Here is a 24612-nt window from a genome sequence, read left to right on the forward strand (position 1 = left end):
ACTGGAGGTTCTAGGGGAAGGATCTGTTTCCTTGCACATTTGGATTGTTTGCAAAATTCAGTTCCTTGTGGTTGTAGGACTGAGATGCTGTTTCCTTGCTGGCTGTCATTGAGGACTATTCCCAGCTTCTAGAGCCACTCACATTCCTTGATTTGTGTCCACTTCCTCCATCTTGAAAGTCAGCAACTCTTCTTCCCTCTCATCTTTCTGACCCAGCACAGAAAGGTTCTCCATCTTTAAGGAGACAGGTAATTAGATTAGGTTCACCTGGATAATCCAGGCTACTCCTCCCATCTCAAGGTCCTTAACGTTAATCCCACTCATGAAATCCCCTGGAAAAATTGAAAGATTCTGGGGTTAAGTCATGAATATCTTTGGAGGGTTATTACTCTGTCTACCACTGCATCCAGTATCACTTTGGAAGGATTGGCTTCTCCGAGCAGGTAATTTTCTCTCAGCAAAGAGCTATGGGAAATGAGGCCAGTGAAAGGGAATTTTGGATAAAGGGAAGAGAGATGAGGCATTGGCCATAAATGTGTTAGCAGGCCTGTGAGGGATGCGACAGAAAGAGGTTCTTGGCTTCATGGAATCCAGGTTGCTCAAAGAAGAAAGAAATACTTAACAAATGCCAGAAAGTTAAACTTTGTGTGTCTTACAGTTTCCTTTCTGATTCTGATCTGTTCTGCCAAGGAGGAAGTAATCTTCACCTGCCATGAATAACCGTTAATACCTTGCCCCATGTTTTTTTTTTTTTTTTTTTTTTTCTGCTGTATGCAGGCCTCTCACTGTTGTGGCCTCTCCCGTTGCGGAGCACAGGCTCTGGACGCCCACGGGCCCAGCCGCTCCGCGGCATGTGGGATCTTCCCAGACTGGAGCACGAACCCATGTCCCCTGCATCGGCAGGTGGACTCTCAACCACTGCGCCACCAGGGAAGCCCCATGATTTTAATTTGTTGATTGATGGGTTGTTATTGGTTCATTGCTACCAATAATTGAAGGATGTTTTCTTTGCTGGCTTGGTAAAGCTTCCAGATGTTATCAGAGCAGGCATGACTTTGGCTCACCCAGCTCATGGCATTGGCTCTGAATGCTGTCATTGGCTCCTATAGTGGGCTCAGCCACTAATCAAGGACCTGGTGGTGTGTGACACAGACCTTTACATCATTTCTGGATCTTCCTCTCCACAGAGTCCAGTAAGTTATTTTGCTAAGATGCTGTCTGTTTCGAGTCTTTTTCTTTCTTTCTGTCTCTTTGCCATCCTCCTTTCTCTCTCCTTCTTCTATTCTTTTCTTTCTAGTTTTCTGTTGTTTTAGGATCAAAATAATGGAAAAGAACAGAAACCAATTCAACTCAGGAAATAATCCAAAGGTGTAAGAAGGACTGTGCAGGGGCTTCCTTGGTGGCACAGTGGTTAAGAATCCGCCTGCCAATGCAAAGGACACGGGTTCGAGCCCTGGCCCAGGAAGATCCCACATGCTGCGGAGCATCTAAGCCCGTGCACCACAACTACTGAGCCTGAGCTCTAGAGCCTGCAAACCACAACTACTGAGCCCACGTGCCACAACTACTGAAGCCCGCGTGCCTAGAGCCCGTGCTCTGCAGCAACAGAAGCCACGAAAATGAGAAGCCCGCGCACCGCAACGAAGAGTAACCCCCACTCACTGCAACTAGAGAAAGCCTGCACACAGCAACGAAGACCCAACACAGCCAAAAATAAATAAATAAATTTATAAAAGAAAAAGAAGTAGTGTGCAAAGTTGTGCGGTGGTTTGATATATCAAATCCACTTGCTTATGACAAAAATGAAATTGTTTTTAAGAGGGAAGTTTGTTTTGATATAAGAATGAAGTTGTCTTTATAAGTAAAGTTGTTTTGATATGAAGAAGCTGCATCAGGATGACATCTCTTGACATTCTGTGGCTGCCGATAAGCCCTCAGTAGCTCAGCTGCCCAGGGGCGCCGCTGGGGGCTTAGCAATAATATGAAGAAGCATCTATGGCCAGGGGACCTTTAGACTATAAATACCCAGAGTTTGTGAGGACAATCTGAGAGTTTAGGTCTGGGCAGGGTGACCCTTTGCTGACCTAAGCAGCTCTCTGAAGACCTTGGTGCATTAGTTACTGTGTGGGTAACAGGGTAAGGGCAGTGGGGAAAGTGGTGCAGCGCCTCTTTCAGGAGATCATCTTGCTTGTCAACACCGGCGTCTTGGTTTCCCAGCAACGTGCTCCAGCAACAGGGAACTTGCGTTTTGCTGGTAGCTGGATGTCAGGCTCTCAGTTGGTTAAGCTGACTCTCCCAGGAACCAACTCATGTAGAAAGGCACACCTCAGTTAAATTGGGACTTCATTCCTTTCATCTCCTCTTGCCTGGAACAATAGTGTAATTAATCTATTGTTGGTTTGGAGTATGTTATTTCTTTATTGGCTTATTAAGAGATATTATCCTGTATGCTATTAACTTGTGAAATTATTATAATTCCTGCAGTGAACCTGTGTTAAATATTGACAAGACAGTCTCAGACTCTGAGCATAATTTCCCCCCCCCCAAAAAACAAAGTTTACTGCTGTAATCTTCCCTGTTCTGATAAAAGGAGTTTATAGCAAAGGAATATATTTCCTGGTTCTCTCTGGGGGAATGAGGCAATAAGAGGCTGAAGGACCACTGCCTTGGGGAGTGGGTGGTAGTTTGCTGCCTGTTGATGTAATGCAAACTAAGGCCAGAGGGAGGAAATGGCCACTTCTGAGGCCACAGGTGGTTATAGATTTCAGGTAAAGCGTGGTTGTAATTCTCCCACATGTCGTCCTGGAGAGGGATGGTGGGGAGATTCTTGCTCACAGTTTGTTCCCAGAGAAGTTATGTGTTGGGCTTGGACCTTCTAGATTCTGCACAGTGGGAAGCCAGAGTCTCATCAAGTGTTAACAGAGGTCACAGCTCTTGGGAACAGAGGTTGTGACACAGAGGAAACTCCCCCCTCACCCTGTTTCCAGGAAGTTTCCAGGAAGGAAACTTCCCTGACCACACCCTGGCTTCTCTCACCCAGTCACACAAATCATTCCAACAGAGGCAGCTCTGGGCAGGACATTTGGAAAAGGCATTAGAGGGGTTGAAACCGTTTCTGTGGTGTCTTCAAGAATACTCCTTGGGAAACCCAAAGGAAAAAGAGATAGTGGAGCCAAGAAAAGCTACTAGAACTTTCTTCGGCTTGAGGTATTTTATATATTTGAGCCATAATAACCAAATTAATATCAAGAATTATAATATGACTGTTGAGGCACAGTTATGTGCTAATCATGGTTTTACATGGATTATCTTTAGTCATTACACTAACTCTGCAAGGTAGGCATTATCTATACCCTACAGATATTGAAGTTGGGAAAGAGAGAGATTAGGAGAAATGTCAAAGACCACAGAGCATGTGTGGTGGGGCTGAGATTCAAGTTCAGGTTCATTGATTTTAAACTTTATTTTCTCCTTCCTTCCTTCCTTCCTTCCTTCCTTCCTTCCCTCCCTCCCTCCCTCTCCCCTCCCTCCTTATCTCCCTCCCTTCCTTCCTTCCTTTCTTCCTCTTCTATTTTGATTTTGCCATGCTTGCTTAATATCTTCTTTTAAAAGAAAAAAAGTGTCACGCACTTAGTGGAGTTCCCTTTGTGTCCCTCCCTTGTCTCATCCCCCTGCCTTCCTATCTAGAGGCAACCTGTCAACTGACCTTAGTGAATGTCACTTCAGTCCTTCATTATATATGTCCATGGCCATAAATATTATATAGTATGGTGTGTTTTAAAATTTTACGTATATGAAAAAGGGCTAAAAGTATTTATTTACACAGAAAGAAATACAAATGACTATTAAGAAGAGATTCACTGTCTCATTCATCAAAAGAGCAATACAAAAAAAAAAAAGAGCAATACAAATTAAATCACATTGAGATATTTTTTAAACCTGTCAAGTTGGTCAGTACAGGCACTCAAGATTTGGTAAAACAGTGCATAGAAGATGTGGGGAAAGGGGCACTCAGACTGATCGTGCATGAGAGAATTGGTATAATCTCTATAAATGGTAATTTGACAATCTCTATCATAAAAGCAAATGCAGAAAATTACAAAGGAAATTCCATTTCTGGGAATTTGCCTTTAGATACATTTGTGCTTGTTCGAAAGCACATGTGTTTAAGGTTATTCATTGAAGTATTGCTTGTAATAAAAAAGACTAGAAAAAATCCACATATCTATCAATAGGTGACTGGTTGAATAAATTGTGGGGCATCCCCTTTATGGAATCCTCTGCAGTTCTAAAAAAGAATGAAGACACTCTCTATGCTAATATGGAAATTTCTCCAATACATATTAAGTGAAGACAAAAAAAGTGCAGAAGAATGTGTATAGTATGCTACATTTTGTGCAGCAAAGGGGAAAATGAGCCTGCTTATCCACTGGTTTTTGTATGTGCATAAAGAAAGTCTGAAACTTTACATACAAAAAACTAGAAACAATTTTGCATGTGGGAGGAAAGAGGGGTGAGAGGAGGGAAGGAACATATTTAAATAAATTCCTTAAAGATTTTTTTGAACAGTGTGGATGTACTATGTTACCTATTCCAAAAATTAAATTAAAAAGTTAGAGTGGTATCATACAGTACATGTCATTCTGCCACTAACCTTTTCCAGTTTGCTTTATGTTTTCGAGGCCTATCTATGTGGTCATGACCTTAATCTTTCTATTAATTATGCTGCCTTGAACTGTAGGATCTTACAACTGAAAACGCTCCTTGGGATTACCCAGCTCTCAACTTTCACATTACAAGAAAGAAAACTGAAGGTGCAAAAATGGCAAGTAGTTGGCCCAGCAGGTCAGTGGCAGAATTGGGGTTGACCTCAGATCTTTCCACCCTGACTGGGAGCCTGGCTGCCTTTCTACCCCCTCGCCCAGTGCCCCAAACACCTCCCGATTCTAAAAGGTTAGTAACTTTATGTGTTATCCTTTCCTAGGGACATCTGCCTTTAAGAAACAAAACAAAGATAAGCAACAACATTCAACAACAAACTGAGTGGTCACCATTTTATGTAATAGGGATTATTCTGCCCTTAGAAGTCAGAGAGAGATTCTTTGGGGTGAGGGGAATGGTTGGCGGGAACGCTAACAGTGGTGGTGTTGGCAGCCAGGGCTGGAGTAAACTTTCTAGTATCTCCTCTCCCTTCTCCTCCAAAATAAATAAATAGGAAAAGAAAAGGCAAATATAAACAAAAAGCAACTAGGTCATCATAAGATAGGTTCTGCCTTCAGCTCAGGAAGGAACTAATTAGTGGTTTGGATTGGTGATGGTATTGTTGCAAATATTGTTAAGGTAACGGAATGTTATTAGATTTTTTGTTGCCATAGAGACAGCCAAAGCACTAATAAGCCCCTTGCCCTGCCCCCATAGCGAAGGAGACCTCTGCTGGTCAAGTCCTCTGGTCCATTCCTCTGCCATTAGGCAGGACCCCATTAACCATCCTGACAGGTGAGGACCTTTTAGGATTTATCTAGATAAATGACTTCAGACTTTCTGGAGTTGTTATAGTCAAGCACTGTGTCAGAAGTGGTGAGGATACAAAACCATATAAGATACATACTTTTAACCTCAAATTAAATGGCATGGATGGGTACCTCCCCAAATTTTATACCAAAATGTTTGTAACAGTGGAGGAGCAGCAACAATGTGAAGCAGCCCTTCCCAAGCTTGGAATTTTGGTCACATTTGGGATTTTCACATACTATTTCATGCAAATGCTGGAATCCACTTCTTAATATAAATATGTTTGCTTTAATGTCCACATTTACGTTCTATTAACCATTTTTTCTCCCCAGTCTTCTAGTAAAATCGATGCTCCAAGAAGATACCCTGGGTTGACCAGTGACCTTGGATATCTTATATGTGGATCCCAGCCTGGATCTTTGTGTACTCAAGTTTGAGAAGCATGGATTAGCCAGGAGTTGGCAAACATTTTTTTTTTTTGTAAAGAGCCAGACAGTAAACATTTAGGCTTTGTGAGCCATACCGTTTCTGTTACAAATACTCAACCCTGTCTTGTAGTGTCTCAAGAGCAGCCACAGACAATACACAAATGAATTGGATGGCTGTGTTCCAATAAAACTTTATTTACAAAACAAACAGATTTGGCCCATGGCCTGGATTTGGCCTTCAGGCTATAGTTTACCAACTCCTGGGTTCGACAATAAATGCCCAAGAGATTATAAAAGGCAAATATTTTCAGCTGGGACAAATAAGAAAGAAGAGTGGGAGTAGAAATTCTATTGATCATTGAAGGCTACACAGTATTTCAAAGAGCAGAGAGGACATGGCAGCATTATTAATAGAGGGCCAGTATAGACAAAAGTGAATATTTTTAAGTTTACGTATAGGTAGGGGACAGGAAGTACAATAAGTAAATCAGTTTGGCTTGAGGAAGGAACTCATGTCCAAGGGAAGCATTCTAAAATATCAGGGCTGGAAGGGACTTTGCTGATTATTTGCTTCTCATTGTATTTCCCATTGATGGGGAAATCAAGGTCAAAAGAGACCCCAGATCTGGAAAGAAGCTGAAGAGTGGTGTGCCTTGAATACTAAGGTAAGGGATCTCTGTTGTGCCAGGTACCAGCTAGTGATGTTTCAGCATTTCATCATTTGAATGTTTATTCATTAATCAACTTCCTACATATCTTGTGACCAGATGTCCCAAGAGAATTTCCTTTGAGATGGAGTTAATTCTCACCCATTGTATACCATTGTGAACTACCCCGTAGACATAGTGACAAGACACACCTGGAGCAATCAACAGGACAATTGCCAAGGATCCAGAAACTTTAGCTTCTCCTCCTGCTGTCAACTTGCTCTGTAACCTGGGCCAAATCCTGAGCCCTCCTCTGGTTTTCCCCTTGGTTAAACAAGAAGCACTCATTCTTGTCCTTCCATCAGAACTGGTGACCTGTTATTCTGTCACTACTCTGCCCCTTTCTCCCACCACCAACATCAAAGTCATAATGACCAGAGGACCCTGGAGTGGGAGGTGCCACAACTTTGCGTGACCCCGATGTTCATTCACTGATTTGTTTTCCCACTAATTATTGACCACTTCCCATGCACTGGTTGCTGAGGATAAACAATGAACGAGGTAAGCAGGCTTCTGCCCTCACAGAGCTCACATTCTAGTGGTATGAGATGGTGGGGAACATAATGTACAAGTCAACAAATAAAAGAATTTCAGCTGGAGATAAGTCCTGTGAAGGAAATTGAAAAAGGTATTGTGATAATGACTAGAGGGGCTCTTCTGGCTGGTCTAGCAAGGGAAGACCTCTTTGAGGAGAGACTGAAGGATGAGAAGAGCCACCGACGGAGCCTTCTGGGCCAAAGGAAGAGCAAGGGGCAAAGGCCATGAGTGTGCACTGTTCGAGGTACAGAGGGAAGGCGTGTGTGTCTGCAGGGTGGTGGGTGAGGGGAAGATGGATGGTAGACAAAGATGAAGAGGTTGACAACATGAAATTGATGAGTTTTCATCTGGGCAATCCAGTGACTCAATCTGGTTTATATTTTTAAAAGAGCATCCAGGCTGTTACCTGGAGAATGACTTGGAGGGATTAAGAGTAGAAGTAAGATAATCAACAAGCCTTGTCCAGGTGGGAAATAATGGTGGTCTAGATCAGACAGTAGTAGCCATGGAGACTGAGAGAAGTCACTGGATTCAGGATATATTTTGGAAGCAGAAGAAACAGGACCTGTTGAGCGATTAGACGTAGGCATTTGGGGTCGTGCTGGTGGTGGTACTAGGTGAAGGGAAAGCGGAAATCGAGGATGACCTCTCGGGTTGGGGCTTGAACAACCAGTAAGTTGTGGTATCTTTTACATTGTTTGTAGAGACTGGAATGCTAGTTTTGGGTGGGGAGTGTGGGGAGTGTGGGCAGTCAGTTGGTCCAACATGGGTGTGCTGAGGCGAAGATGCCTGTGACACCTCCAGGTGGGGATGTGCCGTTGGCAGCTGGAGATATATTCTTTGTATGTCTCCAGTCTTAAAGGGTTAGTATTCTCTCTAACACCCAAACAGCAATCTCGTGAGAGTTGATTTGCTTGACCACACATTTTATATCTCTTCCCTGGAATGTCTGGGACATTCTGTGAATGTCTGTGAATTCCATGGATCCGTCCTAGATTCTACATTTCGCCTCCGCCAGACATCCTGCTCCCATCTCTGCCCAACCCTTTGCTACCACATGACTTCTCTCCTCATCCTGCTTGGTTCCAGCATGGACGCATTTAAGGGACCTGATACATAGTGGCAAAAAGCACTTCCCATCAACAGCAAAGGCCTATTTCCCCACATTCTCACCAACATCGGGCAGTATTATTTGCCAATTTGATAGGTGATAGATGGTGACGCGTTTCAATTTGTATTGCAAAGATGTGCTTTTAAACAGTAAAGCACTCTCTCTGTGTAAATTGCAATACACAGAATCATTCAAGTGTTCACAATCACGATTAATTATTCAGAAATTTCAGGGTGCAGATAATAACAGTGGCTACCATTTGTTTGTTGAAATCCCTCAGTGTACCAGGCACTGCAGTGGTGGTACCTCTTTTAATCCCCATAGCATCCCAAATGTTGTACATGTTATTATCATCTCTCATATAATGGATGAGGAAACTGAGGCCAAGGAAAATTAAGTAACTTGTCCAAATGGCATAGCTGGGAATCACACCCCAGGTCAGGGAGAGTGTTCCTAACCATTGCCTGCGTTCCTTCTGCTGTCCTGAGAAGGGGGCCAGCCCAGGACTGCTCCTCACCCAGGATGACAGCATTAATTGAACTCCTTCTGGAAATTCTTATCGCTTCTTAGCCTCCCCTTCTAACCTTTCTGTTTTCTCTTCCCAGGTTTCTAGATCCTTTGGGGGGTTTACTTCTCATTGACATCTGATCATTATAACTCTCTCTGATCCTCCCTCAGCAAAAACATCCAATTCTACAGAGTTCTATAGAAATAAAATGGGACTGAATAACCTGTAATACAATTGGACCAAGATGATTTTAAGCATTGTTAAACAGGGTTTGAGAGCACACAATTGGTGATGTTTGTGTTTGAAACCCTGGCAATCTGAGGCTCCTTAATAAATTGGGTATAATTGGAGTTATTGGGTATCAGCCTTTTAAAGACTCAATTCTGATGGCCAAATGCCCTTCCAGGTAGACTGGACTCCCGCCAGCTGCTTGAATGTGCCCACTTCACATGATGATGTTCTTTCAGGCCTGGAGAGCTGCAATCTTGATCCATTGGCCATCAAAGGCAAATGCTACAGGGGAAAGAAGGGGGGCTGTCAACAGAAGAAATTGCAGCCTCAGTAATTTGTGTGGAAGTGAGTGACAGAGCATGACTACCCCACTTACCTCTTGGGGGTGATGAAAAGTTATGAAGTGAGTGTGTATGAATGTCAGATCTTTTAAACCCATGTTTATTGCCAAATCCTTCCCTTCTGACTCTGAGTCACTGTTCCAGCCACCTGTTTCTCACAGCAACCTGAAGTCCTAAAATCATGGGGTCTAGGATGTCACCCTAATTCCTCTCAAGGCATAGCTGTCCCTTTCGAGTAGAATGAAAGTAATATCATGGCTGATAAATCAGGAACAGAGAATTAGAAAGATGGGCTATTTGAAAACCAAAACTGCCTATTATACGCTCTGTTTTGGAAACAGGAAGAGGAAGATAGACTGAGAGGGGACGTTAGTTTTTAGTAACTTTTTTAAAACTAACAACAGAGGAAAAAAGACCAGAACCACAAACAAAGTTAACATTTCGTACTTCAGAATCATTTGATCGTTAAAAAACTCCCTAGTCTTAGGAGGGGTTGTCCCTAGATAAGTGGTTCTGTTCTGAACTGGGTGAACATGGATGAAATATAGGGTCTCTTCCCCAAATCACTCCTCCTCAGTATCCCATGATGATGGAAATCCCCGGGGTTAACTTTTGTTTCCTTTTGGCTAGAGTTAGGAATCTCATTTAATGCATTCCACTACTGTGTCTCAGTTTACAAATGAGCTAATTGAGGCAGGGAGAAATAAAACAATTAGAGCAAGTTCATACAGCTGGTAAACCACACAGCCCAGGATTAGAACCTGGATTCGTTTGATTCCAAACTCTATCACACCAGTGGGCCCAGTATGTATTCACTCTTTTAGGATTGGGTACCTTCTCTGTCAACTCCGTTACATGGTTCACTAAGCAAGTAGCCAAGAGCTCAGACTGTGATGGACTTTGGGGTCAGGAGGGAGTGGGTTTGAGTCTTGACTCCATCACTGATTGATCAGTTGTGTGACTTTGGAAACCTAACCTCAGTCTACTCAAAAGGAGTCTAGGCTGTGAGGATGAAGTCCAACAAAGCATGTGGTAAATATTTCACAAGACTATTTTAATATTTTAAAACTATATATTCTCTAGTCATGAACAAGCAATGACAGAACCGAAGAATAGACAACAGTGATCAGAACAGTAACTAACACTTACTGAGCGCCCAGGATGGATTAGACACTGTGCTAAATCCTCTCCATGTACTATCTTCATTCGTTCTCCTAACAATTTAATGAGGTCTGTACAGTTAACAATCTCAGTGCACAAAGAAAAAGCACATCCAGCTACAAGTAGAGGAGCCAGGAACTGAACCTCGGTGGATGGACCTGGGAGCTTGTGCTCACCACCAGGAGGTAAGCTTGCATGGGCCTTCTTGGGAAATTGGAAGGAGGTGGTGATACTTAGGGAGGGTACATAGGGGGCTTTGGTCCTGGGGGCAGCACGTGGGCTTTGGGCATTGCAGGGCGGGGAAGAAGGTGACAAGAACAAGGATAAGACAAGAAACCCATGGAATGGGGAGTTGGGTGTTTGAAGCAGCTGTCACCTGTAAGATGATGTTGAGGTAAAGCGACTGAAGCTGAATTCCCAAAGTGAATCTATTGGATCTACTCTTTCCTTAGAGATGGTCTAGTCCGGTGGTCCCTTAGAGTCCCCCAAGGGGTGGGTGGATGGAGGTTGTGGGGTGAAGGCTTAACAAATGGATCTTCAAAACCCTCTTGTTTACTTCAGCCATAGGAATTCCACTTTTTTTCTTTTGAGGTACAACTTAAATGACATAAAGCACAGGAATCTCAAAGATAAAGCTTGATGAGTTTTTATACATGTATACATCTGTGTAGCCACTACCCAGATCAAGATAAAGAAGACTTTCTGCACCCCTGGGCAGGCTCTGTGCTGTCCCCTCCCAGTCAGTATCCTCCCCAGAGGTAACCACCTACTTGATCTTGCCTGTTTTTGGACTTCATGTAAATGGAATTACAAGGTTTATCCTCTTTTGTGTCTGGCTTCTTTTGCTCAAAATTATATCTGAGAGATTCATCCACGTTTTTGTGGGTAACAGTAGCCTGTCCTTTTTTGTTGCTGTGTGGAATTGTATTGTATGACTACACCGCGATTATTGATCTTTTCCACTGTTGATGAACATTGGCGTTGTTTCCAGGTTTTGGTATTATGAACATAGCTGCCATGAACATCCACGCACAAGTCTGGTGGTGGACAAATGTACGCATTTCTGTTGAGTGTATACTCATGGATGTATCGTGGGGTGGCTGCGTGTTTAGCTCTGGTGGGTAGAGCAGCTTTGCTTTCGAATAGATGTTGCATAGAATGGGGAATCCTCATAAGGTTTCACTTGGGGAAAGGGTGTGGTTGCTTAAATTTTTTTTTTTTTAAAGAAAAAGTTTAAACTCCTCCAGTGTAATCCTCTGCATTTACAGATGCAGAGACTGAGTCTCAGAGAGGAAAGTGATTTGCTCAGACTCAAACTGCAGCAAAGCCACGTCTAGAACCCGACTACTAGACTGAAAATGTCTTATGGGTTTTTGAGCTCTCTAACATGGGGGCTAAATATCACTCAAACTGGATGCTGGTCAGATGTGGAAAGGACACCACAATTTAAGTCAGAAGCCCTGGGTTCAAGCCCTAATATTGTCACTACACAATGTGTGACCCAGGAACGGCCTTCACCATGCCCTCCGATGAGACGTCCCTTCCTGCCCTGCTGGACCTCGGCTTCTACGTAGTCCTAGAGAGCAGGACCTCACAGAGAGGCCCCAAACCACGTATCCTGGCACCACTGCAGGAGAAATGTCAATCTTCCACGTGTCTGTGTTAGTCCACTGTCCCTTTAAAGATTGTGCCTGCCTCTGTGTCTTCCCTGACAGGTCCATGGGAAGGCTTGTCCCGGTTAGGTCCCAGCTGCCTCTTTTTTAGGAGTCAGTTCACGACTAGTTGCAAAGCATTCTGGGAAACAAGGAAGATTGCAATGAATCCTCCTTGTAATGGAGAGAGTGACGGGTTTACACCTGATCTCGGGACCTCGCTTCCACCCAAGCTCCTCACACAGTCAGTCCTCTGAGGGCTATAGGAATTGGGTGGAAATAACAGCAAGGGTGGGCACTTTCTTTCTTTCTTTTTTTTTTTTTGCGGTACGCGTGCCTCTCACTGTTGTGGCCTCTCCCGTTGCGGAGCACAGGCTCCGGACGCGCAGGCTCAGCGGCCATGGCTCACGGGCCCAGCCACTCCGCGGCATGTGGGATCTTCCTGGACCGGGGCACGAACCCGTGAGGGTGGGCACTTTCTAAGTGTCAGCCTCTGTTCAAGGCTCTACCTGTGTTAACACCTTTAGTTCCCACCGTGTGTCATTGAGGGAAGAATAGTTGTTATTCCCATTTTACAGGTGAGACAATCAGAGAGATTAAGTAACTTGTTCAAGGGTCAGCCAGTGAGCGGAAGAGGGGGATTCAAACTCCAGAGCCCATCCTCTTAACTGCTGTCCTCTGCTGCTTCTCCATTTTCAGATATGATGTTTATTATTTTTGCAATGATCATAGCTCCTATATTATTTCCCATTTCATAGATGAAGAAACCAGGGTTCAAAGAGTATTCACAGCTGCCCCAGGTCACACAGCCAAGCGAGTGGCAGAGCTGGGACTTGAACTCACGTCCGTCAGACTCTGCAGCCTGAACCCTGCCTCCCAGGAAGGGGAAGGAGTGAGAAAAGATAGGAAAAGGTAAATATAGGGGCCCGGCTTGGAATCCCTCACCACAGGGCAGGTGTTCCCCAGCCTGTGATGTTTGGGTCCGTTATCTTCAAAAGGATGAGTTTTGTTTTCATGGTTTGGAAATTCCACAGTAGGACACAAACATCATGAGCAATGGCTCTGCCCCAGCTACACCCACCTCCGCTCTTGGCCAAGACTGCTTTCAGGATGTGACAGCAAAATCTTGCCTCAGAGTTGGAGCCTGCAAAAGTCAGGGCTCCCCTCTGGGTCTGGGGAATAGGTGTTTCAGGAAGTGGTTTCATTCTGAGTGGAGAAAACTGCTGTCCAAACCCCATCGCATGCCACATTTCAAAATTCTGCTTCAAGGTGATGGTATCGGTGTGCATCCCTGATGAGTAACAGGCACCAAGTGATGGAGCTGGAATCGTTGTTTGGTGGCCACCAAAGGCTGGGGAAGAGCTGAGAGGCTGGCATATAATGAATTAGGCATTGCCTGGTTTCCTGACCAGCATCACCATCAACTGATGATCAACATGCAGAGCTGGCCTTGAGGGAATCCAGGATCAGTGTGACAATAACTCACATTTATGGAGCACTTGTTATGAACCAGGAGTCAGGCTGAGTGTGATACACACACCATCCACCGAATGCTCAGACAATACTGTGACATCGGTTTTATCGCTCCTGGTTGAGAGATGGGGAAGCTGAGAGTTTAAGTGGCTTGCCGCAGGGTTGAGCCTGGATCTGAACCTAGGTCAGACTCTATGTGCACAAACTGAACACGTGCACCTTGACTGCCGTGTGGAGCATAGACTGTATGGGGGCAGGGGTGGAGCTGGAAGACCAGTTAGGAGGTGACTACAGTAGTCCAGGTGAGACAGATGGATGCTCAGACTAACATAGTGTTGGAGAAGTATAGTTTATTTACAGTATTATATTAGTTTCAGGTGTATAACTTAGTGATTGAATATTTTTATAGATTATACTCCATTTAAAATTACTGTAAAATATTGGTTATATTCCCTGTGCTATACAATACATTCTTGTATCTTATTTATTTTATACCTAGTAGGTTGTACCTCTGAATCCCCTTCCACTATCTTGCCTCTCCCCACAACCCTTTCCCACTGGTAACCACTAGTTTGTTCTCTGTAGCTATGTCTGTTTCTGTTTTATTATAGTCATTTGTTTTATTTTTTAGATTCCACCTATAAGTGATAACATACAGTATTTGTCTTTCTCTGTTAGACTTACTTCACTAAGCATTTAACCCTCCAAGTCCATCCATGTTGTTGCTAATGGCAAAATTTCATTCTTTTTTATGGCTGAGTAATATTCCATTGTATATATGTATCACATCTTCTTTATCCATTCATCTGTTGATGGACATTTAGGTTGCCTCCATATCTTGGCTATTGTAAATAGTGCTGCTATGAACATTGGGGTGAACATATCTTTTTGAATTAGTGTTTTCATTTTCTTCAAATATATACCCAGGAGTAGAATTGCTAGATCATGTGGTGGTCCTATCTGATCATACACTCTTGGTGTGAATCTTGGTTTAACACCTGACTTCACCACTGGACTCTAAGTGCATGAGGACAGGGGTGGGGCTGGTTTGCTCACCAGTGCATGCTTCGTGTCAAGCCCAGGGCGTGGCACACAGTAAGAGTGCAACACAAAATTGTTGACTAAGTGAATGAGCAGGTGTTTAATGCAGTGAATAAATGAGCAGATGGCTTTCCTTTTGCAGAGCAATGCAGGCGCCTCTGAAAGGTTGTTTGAAAGGCAAATATAATACCAAATCTTATTCCATTTACTTTAATTACAGTACTAAGGAGGGGGAATAAATCTTGCCCTTGAAGTATATTAAAGTCATATTTTAAAATCTGGATTGTCTCTTCCACTCACTTATTTTTTAAAATGATAATTTCCTGATAAGACATAAATAAGTTCCTGACGTGGCTCCACCACTAACTAGCTGCTGATTGTAGACAAGTCAGTTGAACTCTGCCTGTCAGTATCTACCTTGTATGGGTCGTGGGAGACTGTGAGTTGGTGGTGTGAAAGCACTTTGAAAGCAAGGTCTTATTTATTATCCATTCTTCTCGGCCTTGTTAATAACAAGAAGGAACAGGCTGTGTGCCAGAGAGAGTTGAGTTGATTTGCAGGGCTGGAGGATTGAGGCCACAGAAAGAAATGAAAAGGAATGAGATTGGTTGAGAAATACTTAAGGTGGGGGGATAAAGGGGAGAGGGGGCCAGAGATCATGAAGGCTGGGGGTTTATGTCTACCAGGCTAAGCAAAAAGGGGGAGGGGACTGATGGTTTCTGAGCTGGGGAAGGTGACCTGAATAGAATCACCCTGCTGGCCAAATTCCCATATGAGGGAAGGAAAAAGAATAATCCCCCTTGGCTGGCCCTGTGGTTACAAAAGAGTGATGCTGGGCGTCCCCCAGGTGACCTTGGCTGCTCAGGGCTGCAGCTCTGCAGGCAGGTCTAGGAGGCTGCACCCTGCCTGGCAGCCATGGGAGGGCAGAGCACCAGGTGAAGTCCACTGCCCAGCACAATCTGGGTTCAGTCACTGGGAGTGGGCAAGGAAGCCCCCAGGCCCAGATCAGGAGCAAAGCCAGAAGGGCAGAAGCAGGAGAGGCCCGCGATACAGGGCCCTGGAGCCAGGCAGAGAGTGTGAGGAGTAGGCAGCTCAAAGGGGGCATCCTGGAGAGCCCTGCCTGGGTAAAGGGGCAGTGGCTCCACAGCAGCAGGTTGCTGGTCCCCTGAAGGAATGGGGCTCCGTCATTGCCAGCAGGCTTTTCCAGGGAGCCTGGTTTGTTGTTTTTTTTTTGCGGTACGCGGGCCTCTCACTGTTGTGGCCTCTCCCGTTGCGGAGCACAGGCTCCGGACGCGCAGGCTTAGCGGCCATGGCTCACGGGCCCAGCTGCTCTGCGGCATGTGGGATCTTCCCGGACCGGGGCACAAACCCGCGTCCCCTGCATCGGCAGGCGGACTCTCAACCACTGCGCCACCAGGGAAGCCCGAGGCTGGGTTTTTAATGTGGAACCATGCTTTTGGAGGAAAAACAAAAACCAACCAAACAAAAACACCCTGCAGGTCCAACAGGACTTCTGATGGCTGTACTTGGGATTCCCATTTGTGATCCCATTTGATCCCTTCCCTTCCCCCTCCTCCTCCTAGGGAAAAAGCCCTGCAAACTCAACTAACGAATCCTCTCTCTTTATGAGGGAAAGATAGTCTCCTGTCCTGCTTACACAGAACTGCTGTTGTCAGTTACTTCTCCCCCAGCCCCGTTCTTCTCACTGGAGCATTTAGTAGCAGCAACGTTGGTATTAACTGGAGTCAACTGAAAAAGAGACATTCATTCATTCAACAAACCTCCCTCTAGGTGTCATATCCCTTGGCGCTGCGGACACCTTGGTGATGAACACAGAATTTACATTCCAGGGGGCGAGGCCGACTACTAGAAGTAAACAAACATAAAGTGTCAGCTTGTGATAGGCACTATGAATAAAGATATGCAGGGAGAGGAGAGTGAGTGACTGAGTCAGTTATTTTAGTTGGAAGACCTGGAGAGGCCTCTCCACCCTCCCTCCCTGGCTCGCTCTCAGTGATTTAACAAGATTTCACGGGGCTTCCCTGGCCTCACTCATGGATGCTAACGAGCAGCTGGGGGTTAGCTGAGTAGCTGCAGGGATTAAAAAAGGGTTTCCCCTTCACCCCCTGGCCTCTGAAGTAGGCTCAGCCGCCAAGGGGAGCAGGTGCAAAGCTCAACTCCTGATTACCAGTAAGTATTTCCATTTGCCTGTACAGCTGGAAACATCTGACCCGTTGCGTCTGCTGGGAGGAAGGAGGCTGCCGGCTGCAGGACAGCGAACAGCAGCGGCAGGGGAAGCTCCAGGCTATGGTCATCCATCTCCTGCTCAGACTGCCTTACTCGAAGGGGAACAGACAGACACACAGGACAGGGTAAGTCAGAGTAGGCCTCACTGCACCAATGTGTCTCCCCCCGACCAGGTCCCCCCCACCCCCGACGGAAATCTTGCTATTGGATGGTCTCATTTTTTGAAGGTGAAATTGCATCTTGAAATCTCTTCTTTACCAAGGCAGATAATTGTGGGAGGTGTGACTACTTCCCATCTCAAAGAGAAAAAGTTCTTACCGTGACCCACAAGGCCCTGTGTGAAATGCAGTCCCCACTCCCTGGGTGGACTGCATAATCTTTGGGGCCCAGTACAAGATGACACACTGGCCCCTGCATTATTGTGACCCCCCCTGAGGGCAGAGTTCTGTCTGTTCCGGTTGGATGGCTGCTCTATTGCCAGTGCCTGGCCCCAGACAGAGGCTCACTATGTGTAGTTGTTGAATAAAGGCACAGTGTTCGAGGCATGACGTGGATGTGTTGGTAGGGTTTCTTTTAACATGTGTTAAGGACTTTCTCTGTGTCAGGCATGGGACTAAGGCAGTGGTTTTCAACGTTGGCTACAAATGAGAATCGCTCCAGGAATTCTTAAAAATCCCAGTGCCAGGCTCCACCCCGCACCCATTCTATCAGAATCTAGAGAGGGAGGTATTTTTAAAGATTCCAACGTGAGGCCAAGCTTGACGACCAGGGGGCCAGCTGTATTCCATTTGTTGTCAAAGGCTGCTGTACATCGGGATCACCTGGGCAGCTTGGCTCAGATGCCTGGGGCCATCTTCAGAGATTCTGGACCAGTAAGTTTGAGAAGGGGCTGTCCTGTTAGCAAAATCCCCAGGGGCTTTTGCTTACACTGAAATGTGAGAACGTGAATTATCTTGTTGAACCCTATGTTTATGCCCATTTTACAGACAAGAAAAAAAAAGAGACTAAGAGAGGTTAAGTAGTTTGTCCAAAGTAACAAGGCAGGTAACTGGCAGAACTGGTATTTGAACCCAGGGCTTCTGAAGCCATGGTCTGGGCTTACGCATTGGCTCTCCTGCCTTTCCTCTGTGATGAAAACCTAAGTGTGCTCCAGGAATAGAGGGGCAGGTTGGTTGTGAAAATTAAATAAAAATTAAGGGGGTGCATGTAATACTATTTTGAAGATGGGTAAGGGGGGAGGAAACAAGTCCAGCAGGGAACTGACCTTCGTCCCTGGGGTCACTCAGGTTTTAAGGGGCAGAGCTGGGATTCAACCCCTGGTTTCTGGACTCCAGATCTGGCCTATTTCCCCCAGACCCTTAAGTTCCACATTAGCAAATGAATCACTAAGTACCTAGGGCATCCAGAATCTTTGTTGCTTGCGCATAGTAGGTTCTCAAGCAATGATGCCTAAATGAGTAGCCATAGGGATGGCTGGCTGGCTGGGTGGGTGAGGGAGTAAGGGAGTGAAGGGGTCTGGGTGGCACACTTGTCTCTCTGGTGGAGTTACTTTCTCTATTTTTCAATTAGGTTGGAACCACTAGAGGGCGGGATTGGACAAGAGAAAACAGTGGCTTCACCACTGTTTCTAAGACTGGAGAAAATAATACGTTTGTGGTGCGGATTTAAACCAAAAGGGGAGGCTCTAATTCACAGAGCAATTAAAGTCAGCATTGCTTTCCCCTGGGCTTGCAGGCTTCTGAGAACCTTTTTCAAAACCACAGGAACACGTGTGGCCACCTTGACCTTTCTAGATTTAAAATCAACAGATCAAGGGGAGGGGGGCCCCACATCTTGGTTGCCCTGAAAAGTGGATGTTTATAGATAATAGGGAGTTTTTTTTAAAAAAAGATGTTTTGTAGCTTCCCAGGCTTTTACAACATTGATGGGAGTTAATGTTTCGAGAAATGGCATTATGATGAAGTTGTATGCTGAATTCATTTTCCGTAAATAAAACCATATATTTTCACAGATTGCTTTTTCTGCCCTATCATGGGGGGTGTGTGCTCTCAGTGGATGAACATTCTTTCCCCTTACTCCACCCACCCCCTCTCCTGTCCAATAAGCCCTGGAGTAAGATAGACCTGGCTTTGAATCTGGGCTATGTTGCCACTGGTTGTGTGCCACTTACGTTCTTGGAGGTCAGAGTCATCAACTGGTAAAGAGGGAGAGGGATGATATTGCAGGTTTGTCATGGGGGTTCAAAGAGAACACGGGGAAAGGTCCCATCTTGGTGCCTCAGGCAGAGCCCTTAGCACATGGGAGCCATCTTTCATGTTACACCCCTTTTGCTTGGGACCAAGGTCAAGACCAAGAAGTAGGCACAAGTCTCCTTGGGAACTCCTTCTAGCTTCTGCTCCTTCCCCTTCTCTCTTCTCCTTTTGCATGAGGCACAAAAAGTTCTGTTGTCAAAAGAACAGCTGAGTCTTCAGTGAGAATTAACTAGTTGCTCCTCCCTGGGTCTACCACCAACTCACCCCAAGATTTGTGTTTTAGGAGATACCTGAATTGGGAGAGAGACCCAGAGGAAAGAATTTCAAATGGTGACCTTTACAACTTAGTGCTAATAATCATTATAATTATAATAACATTTGCTGGCACATATGATATGGTCTGCACTGTGCTAAATGTCCTATACGCATTATCTTCTTTAATTCTTATTGCAAACCCTGTGAGGTAGGTGTTTTGTTCTGTTCTTTTTACAGATGGGGAAATGGAGGATCAGAGAATTTAAGAAACTGGGGCTGAGATCACACAGCTATTAGGTGGCAAAGCTGGAGTCAAACTCAGGTCTGACTCCAAAGCTTGCCGTTGAGAAGGGGGCTGGGAATAAAATACGTGCCTCATTCATGCCACTCCACGTTGAGGTCACAGAGAGGTGTAGCGTGTCAGGGAAGTTGAAGGGAAGGAGAGGGCGCATGTGACAGAGACCCAGAAAAACTTGATGGAGGTGGTGCCATTTGAGCAGTGCCCTGCGGATTAGGTAGGGTTCCAGCGGGCAGAGGTGAGGAGGGAAGAGGGCTTTACAGGTGAAGGAATCAACAAGACCAAAGGCAGAGAGGCGGGCAAGCATGGGGTTTGTTTGGGGGACATGGATGTCTTCAGTAATGCATCACCGTATAAGGCTGGTGCTACCTATCATGATTTGCATTTTATGGAGGAGGAAAGTGAGGCACAGAGAGGGTAATTAACTTGGCTAAGGTCACACAGCTAAGTAGTAGACCTGGCATTTGACTGACTCTAGAACCTCTTTAACGTGGAGATCACATATGATCTCAACTTAGTCACTAAGAGACTGCAGCTTCTGGAAGGATTCCAGGCCCAGAAGCACAGCCACACCCAAGGCAGCCCACCAATGTGTACCCCACCTAGAAGTGGGTGGGGGCCAGGAGAGGGGAGAATACTGGAGAATACTGGGGAGCAGGACAACTATAGTAAGACTGTACCTTTGCACCACACCTGCCTTTCTTTTCCTCTGCCTTGGCATCCGGTTACTCTCTTGCATTCTTTTACACTGAATAATAATAATAGCCCATTAACCACATGCTGAGCCTGATATAATAATGCGGTAAGAGGTGGAAGTTGGTTTAGAAACCTGTGGGTCACGTAGAAGATTCAAGTGCAGCCACCACTCTCCTGCTTCCCTCCCTGGTGGTTCTCTTCCTGGTCTCACAACAGCTCCAGAAAGGTCCTTGAGGCTCAGGGAGTCTGACTGGCTTGCCGGGCTTGAGACTGCTGAGCAGACTGGGAGGCCGGATCCTCACCCCTGGCCCAGTGCTCTCTCTGTTGCCCCTGCCCTCCAGCCCTCAGAGCCATTAGACACTACCGCTCCCTCCTGTCTGTCCTCAGGCGGCAGTTGCTCACGGACCCTGAATGTCCCCAACACCACCAGAGATCCTGGCCTCAGGCTCTTGTCACCTGAGAACTCTGCCTAAGGGGGCAGGAACCCCAGGCCACTGGCAGATCTGTTTATGTGGGTTTTAGGATCCATGGAACCCTGACTCGTTTCACATCTGTGACCAGAAACCGCCTTGGCCCTGGAGGGACATTTGTAGGGCAGGGGCATAGCCACAGAGGGACCAGGTGCAAATGGAAATCTCTTTTAGAGGAAGGTGAGGGGTGAGGGGCGCCGGAGGGGATTCCCAAGGTAGTGGGGAAGGTGGAGACCCACCTCCGTGTCAGTTATTCATCCATTCACTCAACATACACACATCGAACACCATATTCTGTGCCAGGGCAGTGTTGAAGGTGCTACAGAAACAGCAGGGAATAAAACAGATAAAATCCTTGCCCTCGTGGTCCCCCCTCCCCCATTCTGCTGGAAATGAGGGGGGCACGGGTGAGCAAATAAAGCAAATACGTAGTAAATTAGATGATGGTGACAAGTGACATGGATGAAAACAAACCGGGGAAGGGGGGCAGGAAGGGCTGGTGGGTTGGATTCTGTCTGCACATGCACCCTCATTCTAGTTCCAGATGGAGCTAGAATCAGGTTCTCTTTCTTCTAATCAAGCAGGTCGTTATTCAGAGAACCCAGATTCACTCCATTTAGGTAAAATGCAGACAAGTCCAATATTTGGCAGGAGACACTCAGAGCCAAAGAGGGACTTAAGGGTGAAGCTGTTCTCTGCTCCATATGGGGCCAGTGCACAGAGCTGAGCTGACAGGGTGCAGGGGGTGCGCCCAGAAACCCGGCCCCCCTCAAATGGTGCGGGTGGGAACAGTACTTCTGTTAGTGGATCTCAGTGCTAAAGCGCAGAATGGACACGTGTCCTGGTGCCCCAGAGAAACAGAGGGCTTCTTGCTGGATGTTGTGGAGGTGGCCAGGCAGCTAACGCGGCGGGGAATTCTGGGACTTGGTTTTCCCTGACACGAGGCTATAAACCCAGAATGTGGCTATAAGCCCATCAGGTTGTTACATGTTAAACGGGGCTCTGGTACCCGAGCCAAATCAGCGTCAGTCACCTTCTATTTAGGGCCCACAAGCACCTCCTATGTTCACAGTCCATATGGAGGCCCAAGAAACACAGATTTATGAGACAATGGCTTTCTTTTGGCCATATAGTCCCATTCTGAGTTACTGGGGGCTGGGCTTCAACATATAAATTTGGCAGGGGACACAATTCAGCCTACAGCAGATGGGCAGTGGCTAGATCAAGAAAGGCCCGGGAGCTGCGTGAAGGAGTACGGACTTCATCTGAAGGCAAGAGGGAGTCTCGCATAGAGTGGCGATGCTCGTGTTTGCATTTTACAGAGTTCTTATAGAGGCAGCGAGGGGAAAGACTTGGAGAAGGACAGGGATGGGTTCAGAAGTGCTGGGGATGCTCTCTAAGAGAACCTGGCAGAGGGAAGGTGCAGGGGGTAGAGACAACAACCTGTGATGGGTCACCTGGGGGAGAGGCTGGCAAGGTGAGTTAGATTTCTGGTTTGGACTCCTGGTTGCACCGTGGAAATCGTCACTGAGAGTCCTGGAGGAGAGCTTGGTCCAGGTGAAGGGGTCGGAGATGGGTCCAAGGTGGTGGTGGGGACATGCTGACTTTGAGGGGCCGGTGGGACATCTGACTGAGTGGAGGCTGGTCTCCAGCTCTGGAAAGAAAGCTGGACTGAGACATGGATTTGGGACTCATTAGCTCTGGGGGGGTAATTGAAGCCACGGAATGGAGGAAGGAGGGGTACTGGCTGTAAGTTTGAATATTCGGAAGTGAGCTGAAAACTCTTCTTTTTAAAGCTGGAGATGTGTGTGCCCAGAATAACTAATGCTCTGCTGATATGGAAACCCTGCTAATTTTCATGCCCATGTTCTCCTGTCTGAGGAGGCACTGGGGGCCTGGGGTGAGGAGAGATCCTTGGGTCTCCTGGGTGTTAGCTCCCTTCCTGAGGCCCGAGAGGAATCAGCTCTTGAGACTTAATGAGTCACTGGATGCCCTCCTAGCTGAGTCAGCCCAGGTCCCCCTGCTGAGAAGGGCTCCAAGTAGCTCTTGGAGAACCACCTGCCTTGTTTATCAGAGGGGCGGGAGGGCAGGGGTGTGACTCCCAGGCCAGTGAGATGCAGTGTCTGGTCTACACAGGGTCAATAATGATGCCAGTGAACAAAAATCATTTGCTGGGCTTTGAGGGTACATAACATAATTTTGGTAGTCATAGCACATTCGTCTTTTTAAGATGTCTTTCTTGGACTGCTTTTAAAATAATAACAGCTGACATGTATAGAGTCCTCATTGGATGCCAGCCGATGTGCAAAGCATTTTACCTGCGCCGTGTCAATTCATCCTCACAGCTGGACACTGTAGTTGTGCCCATTTTGCTAATGAACACACGGAAGCTCGGAGGGGGACGGAGCTTGTGCGAGGTTGTGTGGTTTGAAGTAGAGGGGCCTGGATGATCAGCCCAGCAGGCTGATGTCAAGCCTCCCACCTTGTCACATGGCTGCTGCCCAGTGTGTTCATTTGTGGAAGGCAGATCTTTGCCTCCCCTGTTTCCCTGGCCTCACAAACACACCCGGGGCTCATTCCTAGCTCCCTCCCACGGGCTGGCATATGACTTGGGCAAGTTGCTTACCTCTCTGTATCTCAGTCTTCCTTCTTTAGTAAAATGAGAAAATAGCTCCCACTGGAACAGGACTTTGGAGTGAGTTTAAGGATAATGAGGCATAATTAGCTCCATGCTTGGAACATAGTAAGTGTCCGTGGCAGATGGTACTGCCCAGAGATGGCCATGACAATATCTATTCCATCCCACAGGCTCCTTTTCTCATGTGATGGTGACACTTTTGCATTGACCATTGGGTTTAGATTGCCTCTGCTTGAACCAGGATGTACCTTGGTAATCACCTTGGCCAACAGGGTATGATGGAAGTGATGCTAGGTGACTTCTGAGGCTAGATCATAAAAGTGTCTGCCTAGCTCTCTCACTCTGTCTTGAGACACATGCCCAGGGAGCCATGAGCCAACACGTAAGTTGTGTGGTTACCCTGTGGCCGCCATGCTGGAGAGAGCATGTGGGGAGACCCCTCAGAGGTAGAGCCCCAGCTCTTCCAGCTCCCAGACCTTTGAGTGTGTCCAAAAAGTGTATCAACTCCTATTGGCTGTTTGGGAGTTAATGAGTGGCAATAAAGGCTAATTGGATCATCTGAGACCAGAAGGTTTGGACTGTGCAAATGAGGGACAACCAGGATGAAAGCCCTGTATGTGGCAGCTTAGGAAGGGGCGTTCATCCCTCATCTCTTCCCTGCGAGCCCTCTGTAGGCTAAGGTAATAAGACGTCCTTTGTTACATCATTTTAAACTTTCCCCAACACTTCCATATCAATAATCTCATTTCAGCCACATCATATGCCTCCAGGATGGAGTAGGACAGGGATTATTTACTCCATACTCTAGCTGGGCAAACTGAGGCACAATAAGGGGAGGTGACAAGATTCAAGAACATACAGTTGGTTAGGGGCAGAGCAAGGAAAGTATATTCTCCTTGCCTTCAAAGCCTAGTTCTTCAACTTGCTAGCTGTGTGACCTTAGGCAAGCTACTTAACTTCTCTGTGCCTCAGTTTTTTCATCTGTGAAACAGGGATAAAGATGGCACTCCTTTAGAGGGTTGTGGTGAGGATTAATTTAGATATTTCATGTGAAG

At 46.2% G+C, this 24612-nt stretch overlaps 1 long non-coding RNA gene across 3 annotated transcripts in view; it reads left to right on the forward strand.

Moving 5' to 3' along the window:
• The first annotated feature begins 958 nt into the window (after positions 1 to 958).
• Positions 959 to 24612, forward strand: part of LOC307184152 — a 503327-nt gene continuing 479673 nt past the window's right edge. For all 3 annotated transcript variants that reach the window (XR_013827669.1, XR_013827670.1, XR_013827671.1), the window contains exons 1-4: positions 959 to 1193; positions 4742 to 10720; positions 12946 to 13099; positions 16918 to 17073. This is a non-coding gene — a long non-coding RNA (uncharacterized lncRNA). The remainder of the gene's footprint in view (positions 1194 to 4741; positions 10721 to 12945; positions 13100 to 16917; positions 17074 to 24612) is intronic.

The sequence above is a fragment of the Stenella coeruleoalba genome, assembly GCF_951394435.1.
Source record: "Stenella coeruleoalba genome assembly, chromosome: 3".
Taxonomy (NCBI): domain Eukaryota; kingdom Metazoa; phylum Chordata; class Mammalia; order Artiodactyla; family Delphinidae; genus Stenella; species Stenella coeruleoalba.